The following is a 13650-nucleotide window of genomic DNA, read 5'->3' on the forward strand; positions in this document are numbered from 1 at the left end:
TGGCTATTTCGACTGTCTCCGCAAAAACACACTTTTCCCTCCTTAAAACTCTAGTATTAAAGGTTGAAATTTAATGAATTCTTAGCATTTCAAAATTTTCTTTGTATTTAAATTCTGCCTCCCTTCACTAAGGCCGGTTCGAGAACATTTTTCCACACAAGTGACTTATCATCCTTTCCCTTGTATACTTTCGATACTATTTGTGAAACGGACCGTATACATATCTTGCACTTGGGCGCCCAAAGCGGCACATTGGACGTGATTGCCGAAGCAGAAAACGCGTTTCTCATGGCTCTGTGGGGAAAAAGACATGAGACTACCAAGAACGATTTGAGATACGTGTCTTCATCGAACGAAAGTAAAACCAAAATTGGCTCTCTGCCCCAACACAGAAGCTGGCGTACGACAACATTGACTGAGAGTTTACTTTCAGGTGCTGCACTCGTTCTCCAGTCAAACCACACTCAATGATCAACGGGCCCCCTAACGAGTGAGCGTGGAAACCAACAAGGAGTGGTCTCGTGCCAGTGTCAACCACTCTGATTCCTACACCCTGCACCATACTCAATACTTTGGTCATTTCTTGTATATAAAAAAAAAAAAAAAAAAAAAAAAAAAAAAAAAAAAAAAAGATTGCCAACGTAACTGTGAATGCAGGAAAGGTCTTCATTGATCCCCAATATGCACATCGTGCGAAGGGCTTGGTGAAAACGTTGACCCCGAAAGACTTCACTGATATAGATAATGAAGAGACCGAAGAAAGACACGGAGAACAGATTGAAGAAAGAAGCTTACAAGGTGTGGAATGTACAGTATGTCTAATTTCACAGTCTCTTCCGTAATCATTCATCTCTCCTTGATGCGTCCTTGATGCGTGATCACAAGTTCTTCTCTCACTACCTCTTTTATTTTCCAGATAAACATGTGCCAGTACCTGTCGCACTTTAAGAACCTCAGCCACCACTCTCTAAGGGACAGCGTCACATATAATTTTTGCTCACATAACAGTGTTATATATAACCTTGTTGTTGTTGTTGTGGTCTTCAGTCCAGAGACTGGTTTGATGCAGCTCTCCATGCTACTCTATCCTGTGCAAGCTTCTTCATCTACCAGTACCTACTACAGCCTACATCCTTCTGAATCTGCTTAGTGTATTCATCTCTTGGTCTCCCTCTACGATTTTTACCCTCCACGCTGCCCTCCAATACTAAACTGGTGATCCCTTGATGCCTCAGAACATGTCCTACCAACCGATCCCTTCTTCTAGTCAAGTTGTGCCACAAACTTCTCTTCTCCCAAATCCTATTCAATACTTCCTCATTAGATATGTGTTCTACCCATCTAATCTTCAGCATTCTTTTGTAGCACCACATTTCGAAAGCTTCTATTCTTTTCTTGTCCAAACTATTTATCGTCCATGTTTCACTTCCGTATGTGGCTACACTCCATACAAATACTTTCAGAAACGACTTCCTGACACTTAAACCTATACTCGATGATAACAAATTTCTCTTCTTTAGAAATGCTTTCTTACCATTGCCAGTCTACATTTTATATCCTCCCTACTTCGACCATCATCAGTTATTTTGCTCCCCAAATAGCAGAACTCCTTTACTACTTTAAGTGTCTCATTTCCTAATCTAATTCCCTCAGCATCACCCGACTTAATTCGAGTACATTCCATTATCCTTGTTTTGCTTTTGTAAAATAATATAATAATATGAAATACTTTTTCAATATTATTCGCTGGAATTTCAATTTTTGTACCTGAATTTATAGAATTTCGGATTTAATTAAATAATTTGAACGTGACGTCATTTTTCAAAACATGACCTGTACCTTTAAATACATGACCTAAGTGGGGTATGTGCAAAGAAATGGGAAGGAGTTAAGTGGGTAGTCTTTAAAAATAAATCCGAGTTTTGCATGGAAAAAGTGGATTTTTTCGGAGACAGCCGAAATACGGAAATTTGCAACTAGCACGTGGAATGAAACAGCCTTACTAGTGAAATCTGTAGGACATATCACGTTCTTTCACTTCGAACTGGAGGATTATTTACGAAAAGATGATAGTTTCCCCGAGCTATAAGCGAAAAACCGAAAAAGATTGCATGCCTTTTTTCAGTATTGCGTCACGAAAATTTGTTGCCAAGCCTCTGATTCGAATTCAGCATCCCAACAAACACACAGAACGGAAGAAATCAAAACTAGCTTACAACTTTCCTCGCAAAAACACAGTCTGACTGCAGTATAAACCTGGTTGTAGGGAAAACAGATGTGAGAGTCACTGCAAGAACCGTAACTAAACGTTTAAGTTGGGAATACACAGCCTCTTTCGAATGATCCTTGCTTATTAGTCTATGATTCTTGTACGGTGACATTAATGGAAAATATAGCGAACACGACATGCGCGTTGCGTCACACTTTCGTTCAGCCAGCGCGTGATGCTCATCTTATTCCAGTGGGGGAGCGGTATAAAAAAAAAAAAGTTACACGATACGGGGGAATTTACCGTTAAAATTCGGATAGAGCACGCTCCATGAGTAGTCACACAGTACATTACCTTCTACATGTTTTACGAAACGACCATTATGGTGCAATCGTTCTTTCAACGCATCTTTCACGAACAGAGCAAAAGGGGATAGACTGAATGAGGAAACGATGGAAAAAAACGTGTTAGGGGTTGGGGGGAGAACGAACACAAGAGCCTAGAGCGTATCCTGTACGGTGACCTGTGTGGTAAAATTTTAGAAGTACGAGGGTTTGTGACTTTAATAGTGGCAACTATTTATTTACAATGCAAAACAGATACAAATTTCAAAGTATTCACCAGCGTTGTGTACAGCCCGTTCCCAGCCATATGGAAGTTGTACGATACCCTTACGAGCGCCGATTGTGTTCACTGTTCGAGTGGAGCTGTTGATTTTTGTAACACAGCCTGCGACCAGATCAGAAGAAGAAGCGGTGACACTTTCTGCAGGACCCGCCTATCATTTTGCAGGAAATGCTTGGGAGTATAAGGCGCAAACTGTGACTGATTTATTTTCTTGACGGGGCTGGGAAGTACTGCATTACACACCACACTTCCCCGACTCCAGTCCTTGTGACTTCAGTTTGATTCCGAAGGTGAAGGAAGCACTTGATAGCATCATTCGCTACAGAACATTAGCCGGGCAACAGACCGCTCCACTCGTTAACGGTATTGACGTATTATTAATAATTGTAAGTTGACTGTAATAAATGCTATAAAGCCTTAAAACCCGTATATTCATTTTGAAACACACTGTAAATAGATGCCACTATAAAGTTCCAATCCTAGTAGCTATCACCAATCTTTTCTCTTAAAATGAGCTGAAATTGTGGCACGTGTTTATGAAATTCATCACATGTTCTCTCTGCTGTGGTGCACAGAATGAAACGCACAATCAAACTCAAATGTAAGAAAAAAACTTCACAGCACTATAGCTTAGACGCTGCAAACTGAAATAAGCATTCACCTGAGAGCGTTGTGGAACTACGGGAAACTTGACTGGGAGTGGAGAAATTGAGATTTTTGCCTCGTTTCACTGAATACAGGTCGACTGCCTTCGCCTGTGCGCCACGTAGCTCCGTAAAATGTTTGACAATGGGCTGTAACTTTTTCGTGTGGAGAAATGTTGGTACTATAAACAGAGCTAAAAAAAAGGGCGAAGGGAAATTTTACAAGACTTGTAACGTAGGTTCCGCCGCGTGGCTGCTGAGAACACAAAGCCGGCAAGCGGCGGATTTTGGTTGTCCAGCCTGAAGCTTTCCCTAATCCGCCTAGAGTGGATTGTGGTTTGAGCGAACTATGCTGTCTTAGCGGCTAGTGTCATTCCAATGACAGCAGATGTTTTACAGCACGGATTGGAAAGTATTTTTCGAATATTCCAGGTAGGAAGCACTATTTTCCAGAGGAGTGCTATTAGCCGGGGAAGGCTGACTGGCTAAAGGGCTTGATGCTTGGAGCAGTGATGCTGTGCACTTACTGTTCTTACGGGTTTTCATGTTTTCAACGTTGTTTCTGTTTTGGTTAAGCCAGTATTACGGCGTTACGTATCAATTTGCTTACGTTTTCAAGTCAGCAATGGCGTACAAAAATGGTCCAAATGGTTCTGAGCGTTATGGGACTTAACATCTGAGGTCATCAGTCCCCTAGAACTTAGAACTACCTAAACCTAACTAACCTAAGGACATCGCACACATCTATGCCCGAGGTAGGATTCGAACCTGCGACCGTAACGGTCGCGCGGTTCCACAATGAAGAGCCTAGAACCGCTCGGCCACAACGGCCGGCAATGGCGTACATTTTCCTAGTTAAACAGCATGTGTGCTACATGACGTTGTAACAATAAGTAATTTCCACTGTGAAGATGGTCCATGATCGAAACCAGCAGTGAGTAAATGTACTGTAAGAAAGCAGTGTGTATCACGCATAAGCCAAAACATTATGACCACTGCCCACCGCGACGTTGGATGCCGCCTGGTGGGAGTTGAGGGTACGTGACGCGGTAACAAAATTATGTGAGCGGAGCAGGCACGGGCGGCGGTGGGGAGCATCACCATAGCGAAGATATGGGCTGCAAATGGGGAAAACCACTGGGACAAGTGACTTCGACAGAGGGCGAGTTATTATTGCGCAGAACCTGTGAACGAGTATCTCGAAAACGGCGAAGCTGTCCACGTGCTACCGTCGTAAGCATATACGGAAAGAGGTAGAAGCACGCTGAAACTACCACTAGGCGCTAAATGGTTCGGAGGCTTGTCTGCTCTGTAAGGTAAGATGGATGGTGATCTGTGGCATCTCCGTCGAAAGAGCACAATGCTTGTGCACGAACGAGTACTTCGGAGCACACCGTTCATCGTACATTGTTGAACATGAAGCTCCGCAGCCGACCACCCCTACTTGTTTGTCAGTTGCCACTGCAGTGGACACTGGACGCTCGGAATTCGACCGTCAATCAGTGGAAACGTGTCAGCTCTTACGATGAATCGCATTTTTGCTACACTAGGTCAATGGTCTTCTCCACAAATGCCGTCATCGAGGTGAACGGCGGCTCTAAACGTGCAGCGAGCCACGGACGCAGGCCGTTGGGAGCAGTTTATGCTGTGGGAGACATTCTCCTGCGCTTGCTTGGTACCTGTGGAAGTAATAGTAGAAATGCTGAAAGCTGCGAACCACCTACATCCCTTCATGCTTGATGTCTCCCCCGACGGCGATGTCATCTTACAGCATGATAATTGTCCGTGTCTCGGAACCAGAACCGTGCAACAGTGGTTTGAGGGGCATTGTAATGAACTCACGTTGATGTCTCGAATGAACTCACGTTGATGTCTCGGCGACCAAATTAGCCCGATGTGAATCCTGTGAAAACCATCTGGGCCGCTAATGTGCGCTATCACCGCGTACACAAATCAATGGTCCGTTATTTATATGAATTACATGACCTGTGCGTAGACATCTAATGCCACATACCTCCATAAAGCTACCAACAAACTGTTGAATCCCTGACATGCAGAATCAATTATGCATTTCGTTCTGAACGCGGACAAAAAAGCTATTAAGCACGTGGTCGCTATGCTTTGGCTCATCAGTGAACGACGAATAATGTTGAAACAATATCTGAAATCACGCAACAACTACTTCATCGAAAGATAAGTTCTGGGTAGTAAAGCTTCAACTGCATTTCACATACGTAATTTCGTCTGAAATTCTGTTTCCACACAAGACTAGAATATTCGATACTTCCTACGCATACTAAATAGTACCACGACAGACTGTCGAGTTCCTATTAGATTTTTTTATTTCCACCAACGGAAAGAACTATCACACAATTTAAGTAAGATTCATTACTAAGCGAATTTTAGAAAGAACGCAAAGCACTTTCTGATGCCAACGTAGTAGCTTATTTTCTTCAAAATACCGTTACAATCCATTTTTTATGAATCAATGAAGCATGTGCTGTTTTATGTTCCTGTTTCTATCTCTTCAGTAGCCGGCCGGAGTGGCCGAGCGGTTCTAGGCGCTACAGTCTGGAACCGCGCGACAGCTACGGTAGCAGGTTCGAATCCTGCCTCGGGCATGGATGTGTGGGATGTCCTTAGGTTAGTTAGGTTTAACTAGTTCTAAGTTCTAGGGGACTGATGACCTCAGAAGCTAAGTCCCATAGTCCTCATAGCCATTTTCTCTTCAGTACTCTTCACGTTCATCAACATGTCCTTCCGAAGTTTTTCCTTCCCCATCAGATTTTACATTCTGCCCCTTCCTCTACTTCGTTTTTCTTCTTGCGGTAACTATCTTCATTGAACGTTACCTTTATAAAAAAAATATTTCATTTATTAAGCTCAATTCTTAGCTAATGTTAATGGTAGTGTCGTTATAATTATCTTTATTACTATTGGTCTTATGTCAGTACGGAACTGTAACTCTAATTATTTGTTTCAAGCAATAAACTATCACCGGTGTTTCCCATATAGTAGAAATATGTACACCGACTTATTCGATGTTAGAAGATAATTCCAAGGCCTTTAACTTCCCATTCAAAATTCGTAATTTAAATAATAATGGGTTTATCTGTAGACAGCAACAGAACTCTGTTTCAGAGACGAGTTGGAGACCTGGAGATGCCTAAAATGAATAGAAAGTATTTAACGAATACCATTCTGAAATGACCGCATGCGTTTTCTTGCTACTGTACTAAAAATTTTTCTCTGCAGGACATTTACTACTAGTGATAACTTTTGCATCATAATTGGAAGCATAAGATATATACGCGCAATATTTCATGTGAGAAAGCTCCTACAATGCAGATGAATTAAAGAGTTTTACAGCAAGCCTTCCCGTTCTGCAGCTTAACACTTTCGTTTACTCAGAACATTCCTCTCCGATGGTCGCGACGCCTCTTCTCGGACCCAATGTTTTTCAAACGGTGGCCACCGCTGCTGCATCTCCGTCTTCATTTGTAAACAGTTTATAAAACCGGAGTTTCGCCCCTCGCGTTTTCAATTAACATTATTTCATGAGCCATTTGCATCTTCACTACGTCATTGTCGCCTTTGCTGAAACAGCAGGCAGTCAGCTGGCGGCGAAAAATTTTTGTGTGTTTGAAACTGCATCAACATTCATTCTAGTAACATATATAAATAGCAGTTCTATTCCTGGAGTCCTGTACGTGAACAGGAGTAATTTCATTTTCCGCATACGTTTTAGAAGCAATATTCGTTTAATCCATTTATGTTCTCTCACCAAAACCCAAATCCCTGACGGAAAAAAAATCGAAACACCAAGGAATTGTGTAAAACATAGTTGGTAGGCGTGTTTCTACATCTGAAAGATGACGTCTATTGAAATTTCGCGCCGCTCGCCTTTAGAGTGGCGCTAGTAGCGCCACTAATAGGATGCAAATCATGTTTGGTTTAAATACACGCTTTAACAACTGTGAGCATTTGTTACCTCTGAGATTGGAGGTGGTGAGTTGATGTTAGTCAAGAATGCCTTTAAGGCGACAAAGATGCTAATATCAACACCTCACTGTATGTGCCTTCGGCGATATTGCAGAAAGACTTGGCATGAACGTAGCCATTGCACATGACTGCTGGCACCGGTTGTCACGCGAATGTCCCGTCGCAAGATGACCGAGTGGGAAGATCATCGTGTTCGACGTACGACTATGGCGCATGGCACTGCATCTGCAACAGTGATTTGAGCAGCAATTGGCACCACAGTGACACAACAAACTGTTACAAATCGGTTACTTCAAGGACCCCTGAAGCTTGCATTACACTGACCCCAAACAACCACCACCATTGCGACTTCAGTGGTGACAAGCGAAAGCTCATTGGAGGGCAGTGTGAAGGTCTGTTGTGTTTTCTGATAAAAGCTGGTTCTGCTTCGGTGCCAGTGATGACTCGCTACCAACATGTCTGCATGCTACGCTGGACCTACACCTGAAGTCATGGTCTGGGGTGCGATTTCGTATTAGGAGCAGGAGCATTGTCGTGTTTATCCCACTCACCCTGACTGCAAACTTGTACGTCAGTCTGGTGATTCGTCCTGTTGTGCTGCCACTCATGAACAGCATTCCAGGGGGTGTTTTCCAACACGATAACAATCGCCCACATACCGTTGTTGTAACCCAACATGCTTTACAGAATGTCGACATGTTGCCTTGGCCTGCTAGGTCACCAGGTCTGTCTCGAATTGAGCACATATGTGACATTATCGGACGACAACTCCACGTTTGCATGCCTGCAGTCAACATTCTGGCGGTGACATCGGTTATTAATGTACCAACATTTTACATTTGCAACGGCCTATCTCGCGCTTACATTAACCTGCGATCTTGCAATGTTAATCACTTAAATATGACACCTAGCCAAACGTATTTCCGAAATTTCATTGCTCTATTTTCAATTATTTCTTGGTGTTGCGATTCTTTTTGTCAGTGTATAACCAGAATATGTATTCGTTGTTTAAACAATAGGCGTGAGTTTAAGCTGTTCGACGACGTTATAGCCCGTTAATATGGCATTAATGGCCTCACTGTCAACCGTAAGTGAAAAAGAAGACGGTAACTAGAAAATGGTCGATTGTATTCAGCGTTAACACCCGCGCCGTCTTTCTTTTCTCACGAACAATACCCGATGAATAACAATTCGACTCTCTTTGAATTTTGGATGCGTGTGGGAAAGGCCGTTACGTTTGAGGTTTGTACATGACGCAAGAACTGTATATTTCGTGTGGTAACCCAACTACCGACGCTTACAAACACTCGCTTTATTCTGAATAGAAAAAACAAAAGGATTGCAAGGGCCAAGATACACTTTTCACGGAAAATGCTTCTTCTGACATCCGTGAAATTCGTTCACCTGAGAAGGAAGTAGAAAGAATTTTACTGGATATAGGCACGACATCGCCGTTCCGACAACTAATGCAACATGAAAAAAGTATTGCTTTTGTGATGCTATAAGTCTTGGTTGTTCTTTTCGACACCAATAATAACAAAGTTACTTTGCTGGCAGTAGTCAGTTTTAGAAACATAATTTGCAGTGCGTTAGTGCCTCTTGGCATTCACTTTGCGTATTTGTGGAACAGATACAAAATTATCTCGGATCTGCTGCACGGTTTCACGACACTTTGAAACAAAGTTTAATGATGAAGGGCCGACCAATGATTGTGAAATCACGTACTTAGACCAAAAGAATGAAACAATTGCAAAGTTGATGAAAATCAGGCGTAGTGGTGGTGCCTGGCAACAACGCAATAAGTTGTTTTTTTATAAATTATGTTAAAAAATCATTACTTGACACGTAATTTATGCTATTATTTTTGAATCCCGTCAGACCAAAAAGTTTCAAGACTGGATTAATACATACAAAATAGAGAATGTTAAGGCGGTGATTTTAATGCTTCAGGTGTTCTACATAATCCCCTCCCTGAGATTCGAGTACAGCGCACAGAATGTTTATACAGCCATTTGAAATAGTCGAAAAAGTCCTTCTTTGGAATGTTGTTCCACTTGCGCCTCGCACTGGCTTGAATGTCGCTTATGCATATGCGGTAACTACTGTACGAGGACATTTCTTGCTAAAAATCTACTATAGCCAAACATAACTGAAGAAGAAATTTCTGACAATGTATACATGGAGCAAAAGATTGTATCGAAATGAATCACGGGCAGTAGGAAAACAAAAAAGAAGATAATTGAGGTGTTTGCGGTGTGGTGCTATAACAGCGTCCTAAAGATTAAACAGAATGATAAGATAAGAAATGATAGGACATATGGTAACAACGTTCGTGGCACTAGACGGAACCGACGACAGCAAATATTGGAAGGGAAGACAGAAGTTAAAATATATATCCAACAAATAACCGAGGCCGTTGGGTTTACGTGCAACTCGGATATGAAGAGGTTGAAACATAAGAGAAAGTCGTGACAGGCCGCATTAAAACTGTCAAAAGACTGATTGGAAAACGAATCATACTGCTATGCACATCATTTTAGAAGCTAAAAATACGGGAAGAGGAGCAGTGGTGCATGAAAAACAGCCATGTCTCATCCATTTACATGAGGGAACACACTTTTCTTGCGTATAAGGTTTCACTTTTCACATGTTTCTTAATAGTTCTTGTACCTGATACGATCACTATTCTCTTCTTACATGGACACATCTTCTCTCAGTTTCGTGTGCTACGTTTCTCTAGCACATAACTCCGAAATCTGCTGAGGCATTGCATCATTCGTACTAAAGACCAGTAACAAAGTAGATAGAGGGTTAGATGATCATAGAGAAGACCTACTGGAATTGATTCCCCCTATGATCAGAAATATGGGAGGAGTCGCATTAAAAGCGTATCACCGCTCTTACTGGCAAAAAACATGTTTTCAAGTCAGTAGGACTAACGTGCTTGCCTTGGAAACCATTAAATTGTAATCATGCTACAAAGGTATAGCAATAAAAGTAACACTGATATAGCTTTAAAATTTCTTTATGTAATTTCTCCATTGAAGATTCTTCGGAAGATGCGTCATATGACCACATAAAATGTATGTGCTTCAAATAACAACAGTGATTTCCTGTTACAAAAGGTGATTATTCAATAAAATGATATTTACAAAATGCCAAAAAAACATAATTATACTTATTAAAAGTAGCCGAGCTCGCATTCACACTCAATAGCATCACTGACATCTTAAACACAATTGTACTAGAATAACTTTAGCAAATACTGCTGACATACAGCAACCTACCTCCGGGCTCTAATAAGAGCCTTACTCATTCACCGTAGCCCCAACAAGATTAATTACTTTACGCCGAAGAAGCTCCTTGCAGTTTCGCGGAACAAGCTAAGGAGCGACGTCTCAACTTCTGACAGGGTTGCCGAAGTACGTTCAGCTCTGCCTGCAGAGCCGTTTTGATGTAAGCACGCTTCTAGGTTCAGTCTCTGAACTTTAATTTCCGGTGGGCTGCAATTAGGATGTGCGGAAAGCCAATGGCAAACGCTTACATTAGCATACCCTCTGAAAAGGCAAATGGAATGCCCTCGTCGTTTACTTGACGCAAGTCTGCAGTCCCGGTACACACTGAAAGCCCCGCCCCAAAGCATCGTAGCTTGCCGCTAAACACACCAAAGAAAATGGCACAAACCATTGATAAAGTGCAGATGCATTAAGGAATAGTTAATTTAGTACGGGATAGTTCTTTAGGTAGTAGATTGACGTGTGTGTGTGTGTGTGTGTGTGTGTGTGTGTGTGTGTGTGTGTGTGTGTGTTGTCTTTGGTTTAAGTTCGTTTAAGTTAGATTAAGTAGTGTGTAAGCTTAGAGACCGATGACCTCAGCAGTTTGGTCCCACAGAACGTACCCAAAATTTCCAATTACCAAGACAATTACAACAGCAAGTATGCGTGACAGTGTTGTTTTTTGAATGTTAAAGGGTTTGTTTGGAAAGTAAGTTCCCGTCGGTCGCGAAACGGAAATCACTGTGAAAATCAAAAATGTCTTATTTGCAACAGTAAGCTATACCTTCCACCCACTTTCCTACATAGTCACCGTTCCGACTTAGTCATTTGTCGTAGCGTTGTAACAACTTTCCCATACCCTCGTCATAGAAGACAGCCGCCTGTGCTTTCCCCCAATTCTCGAAGCTGATCTGCAGCTCGTTGTCCGTACCAAAACGTTGTCTTCACAGCCAGCAGTTCATCATGTAAGCATAAGCAGAAGTGAAACTCAGGGAGAGCCAATTACGGGTTGTATTGTAGTTGATGAACATGTCCCATCAAAAACGGTACAGAAACATCATTATTGCAACTGTAAGAGTGCGGTCGTAGAAGGAGCCGTAGTTGGCGAGGTACACTACTTTCTAGGCATCTTTACATACGCACCGTCCCCACAGAACTGAAATGAGCGACGCGACCCGATGCGACGGGCATACTAGAACCTGCCCAACACATATGTGCAAGGCTTCATCGGGTTTCCACTGTAGTTTCCATTTCGTACGCGATCCGACCTTCCTCCTATATTTTTCAACATTTTAGGTGTGAAAATGGAACAAACACTTTTTAAATTTGAAATAGGATCGAAAAACAAGTGAGCTCGTTGTGTTAGAGAAACATTCCTTGAAGGAATACAGGGAAGAAATATCAACCGTTCGTTTTCGAACACTTTTTCTTGTCACCACACCTTTTCTCCATTCTACCCCTTGGGATAGTGGGGGTATCTTACTCCCACGGTATTTTTATACATGAGTGATGCATATACCAGATTTGTTGAAAACGCTCCAGCCATTTCTGAGTTATGCTTTTATGTCACCTATTTTCACCCCTACCCCTATGGGAGGTCGGTGATGCTTATCCCTACAGTGCTTTCTTTTCCAGATATTCAGCGATATGTGTACAGGAAGTTTCAGCGATATGTGTAGCAAGTTAGGTTGGAATGTATCTAGTGCAGAATGCTTTAAGAGGAAGTGTAGGATATATATACGTACTACGTACGTATGCACATACATACACTCCTGGAAATGGAAAAAAGAACACATTGACACCGGTGTGTCAGACCCACCATACTTGCTCCGGACACTGCGAGAGGGCTGTACAAGCAATGATCACACGCACGGCACAGCGGACACACCAGGAACCGCGGTGTTGGCCGTCGAATGGCGCTAGCTGCGCAGCATTTGTGCACCGCCGCCGTCAGTGTCAGCCAGTTTGCCGTGGCATACGGAGCTCCATCGCAGTCTTTAACACTGGTAGCATGCCGCGACGGCGTGGACGTGAACCGTATGTGCAGTTGACGGACTTTGAGCGAGGGCGTATAGTGGGCATGCGGGAGGCCGGGTGGACGTACCGCCGAATTGCTCAACACGTGGGGCGTGAGGTCTCCACAGTACATCGATGTTGTCGCCAGTGGTCGGCGGAAGGTGCACGTGCCCGTCGACCTGGGACCGGACCGCAGCGACGCACGGATGCACGCCAAGACCGTAGGATCCTACGCAGTGCCGTAGGGGACCGCACCGCCACTTCCCAGCAAATTAGGGACACTGTTGCTCCTGGGGTATCGGCGAGGACCATTCGCAACCGTCTCCATGAAGCTGGGCTACGGTCCCGCACACCGTTAGGCCGTCTTCCGCTCACGCCCCAACATCGTGCAGCCCGCCTCCAGTGGTGTCGCGACAGGCGTGAATGGAGGGACGAATGGAGACGTGTCGTCTTCAGCGATGAGAGTCGCTTCTGCCTTGGTGCCAATGATGGTCGTATGCGTGTTTGGCGCCGTGTAGGTGAGCGCCACAATCACGACTGCATACGACCGAGGCACACAGGGCCAACACCCGGCATCATGGTTTGGGGAGCGATCTCCTACACTGGCCGTACACCACTGGTGATCGTCGAGGGGACACTGAATAGTGCACGGTACATCCAAACCGTCATCGAACCCATCGTTCTACCATTCCTAGACCGGCAAGGGAACTTGCTGTTCCAACAGGACAATGCACGTCCGCATGTACCCCGTGCCACCCAACGTGCTCTAGAAGGTGTAAGTCAACTACCCTGGCCAGCAAGATCTCCGGATCTGTCCCCCATTGAGCATGTTTGGGACTGGATGAAGCGTCGTCTCACGCGGTCTGCACGTCCAGCA

This window comes from Schistocerca piceifrons, chromosome 6, assembly GCF_021461385.2.
Source record: "Schistocerca piceifrons isolate TAMUIC-IGC-003096 chromosome 6, iqSchPice1.1, whole genome shotgun sequence".
NCBI lineage: Eukaryota > Metazoa > Arthropoda > Insecta > Orthoptera > Acrididae > Schistocerca > Schistocerca piceifrons.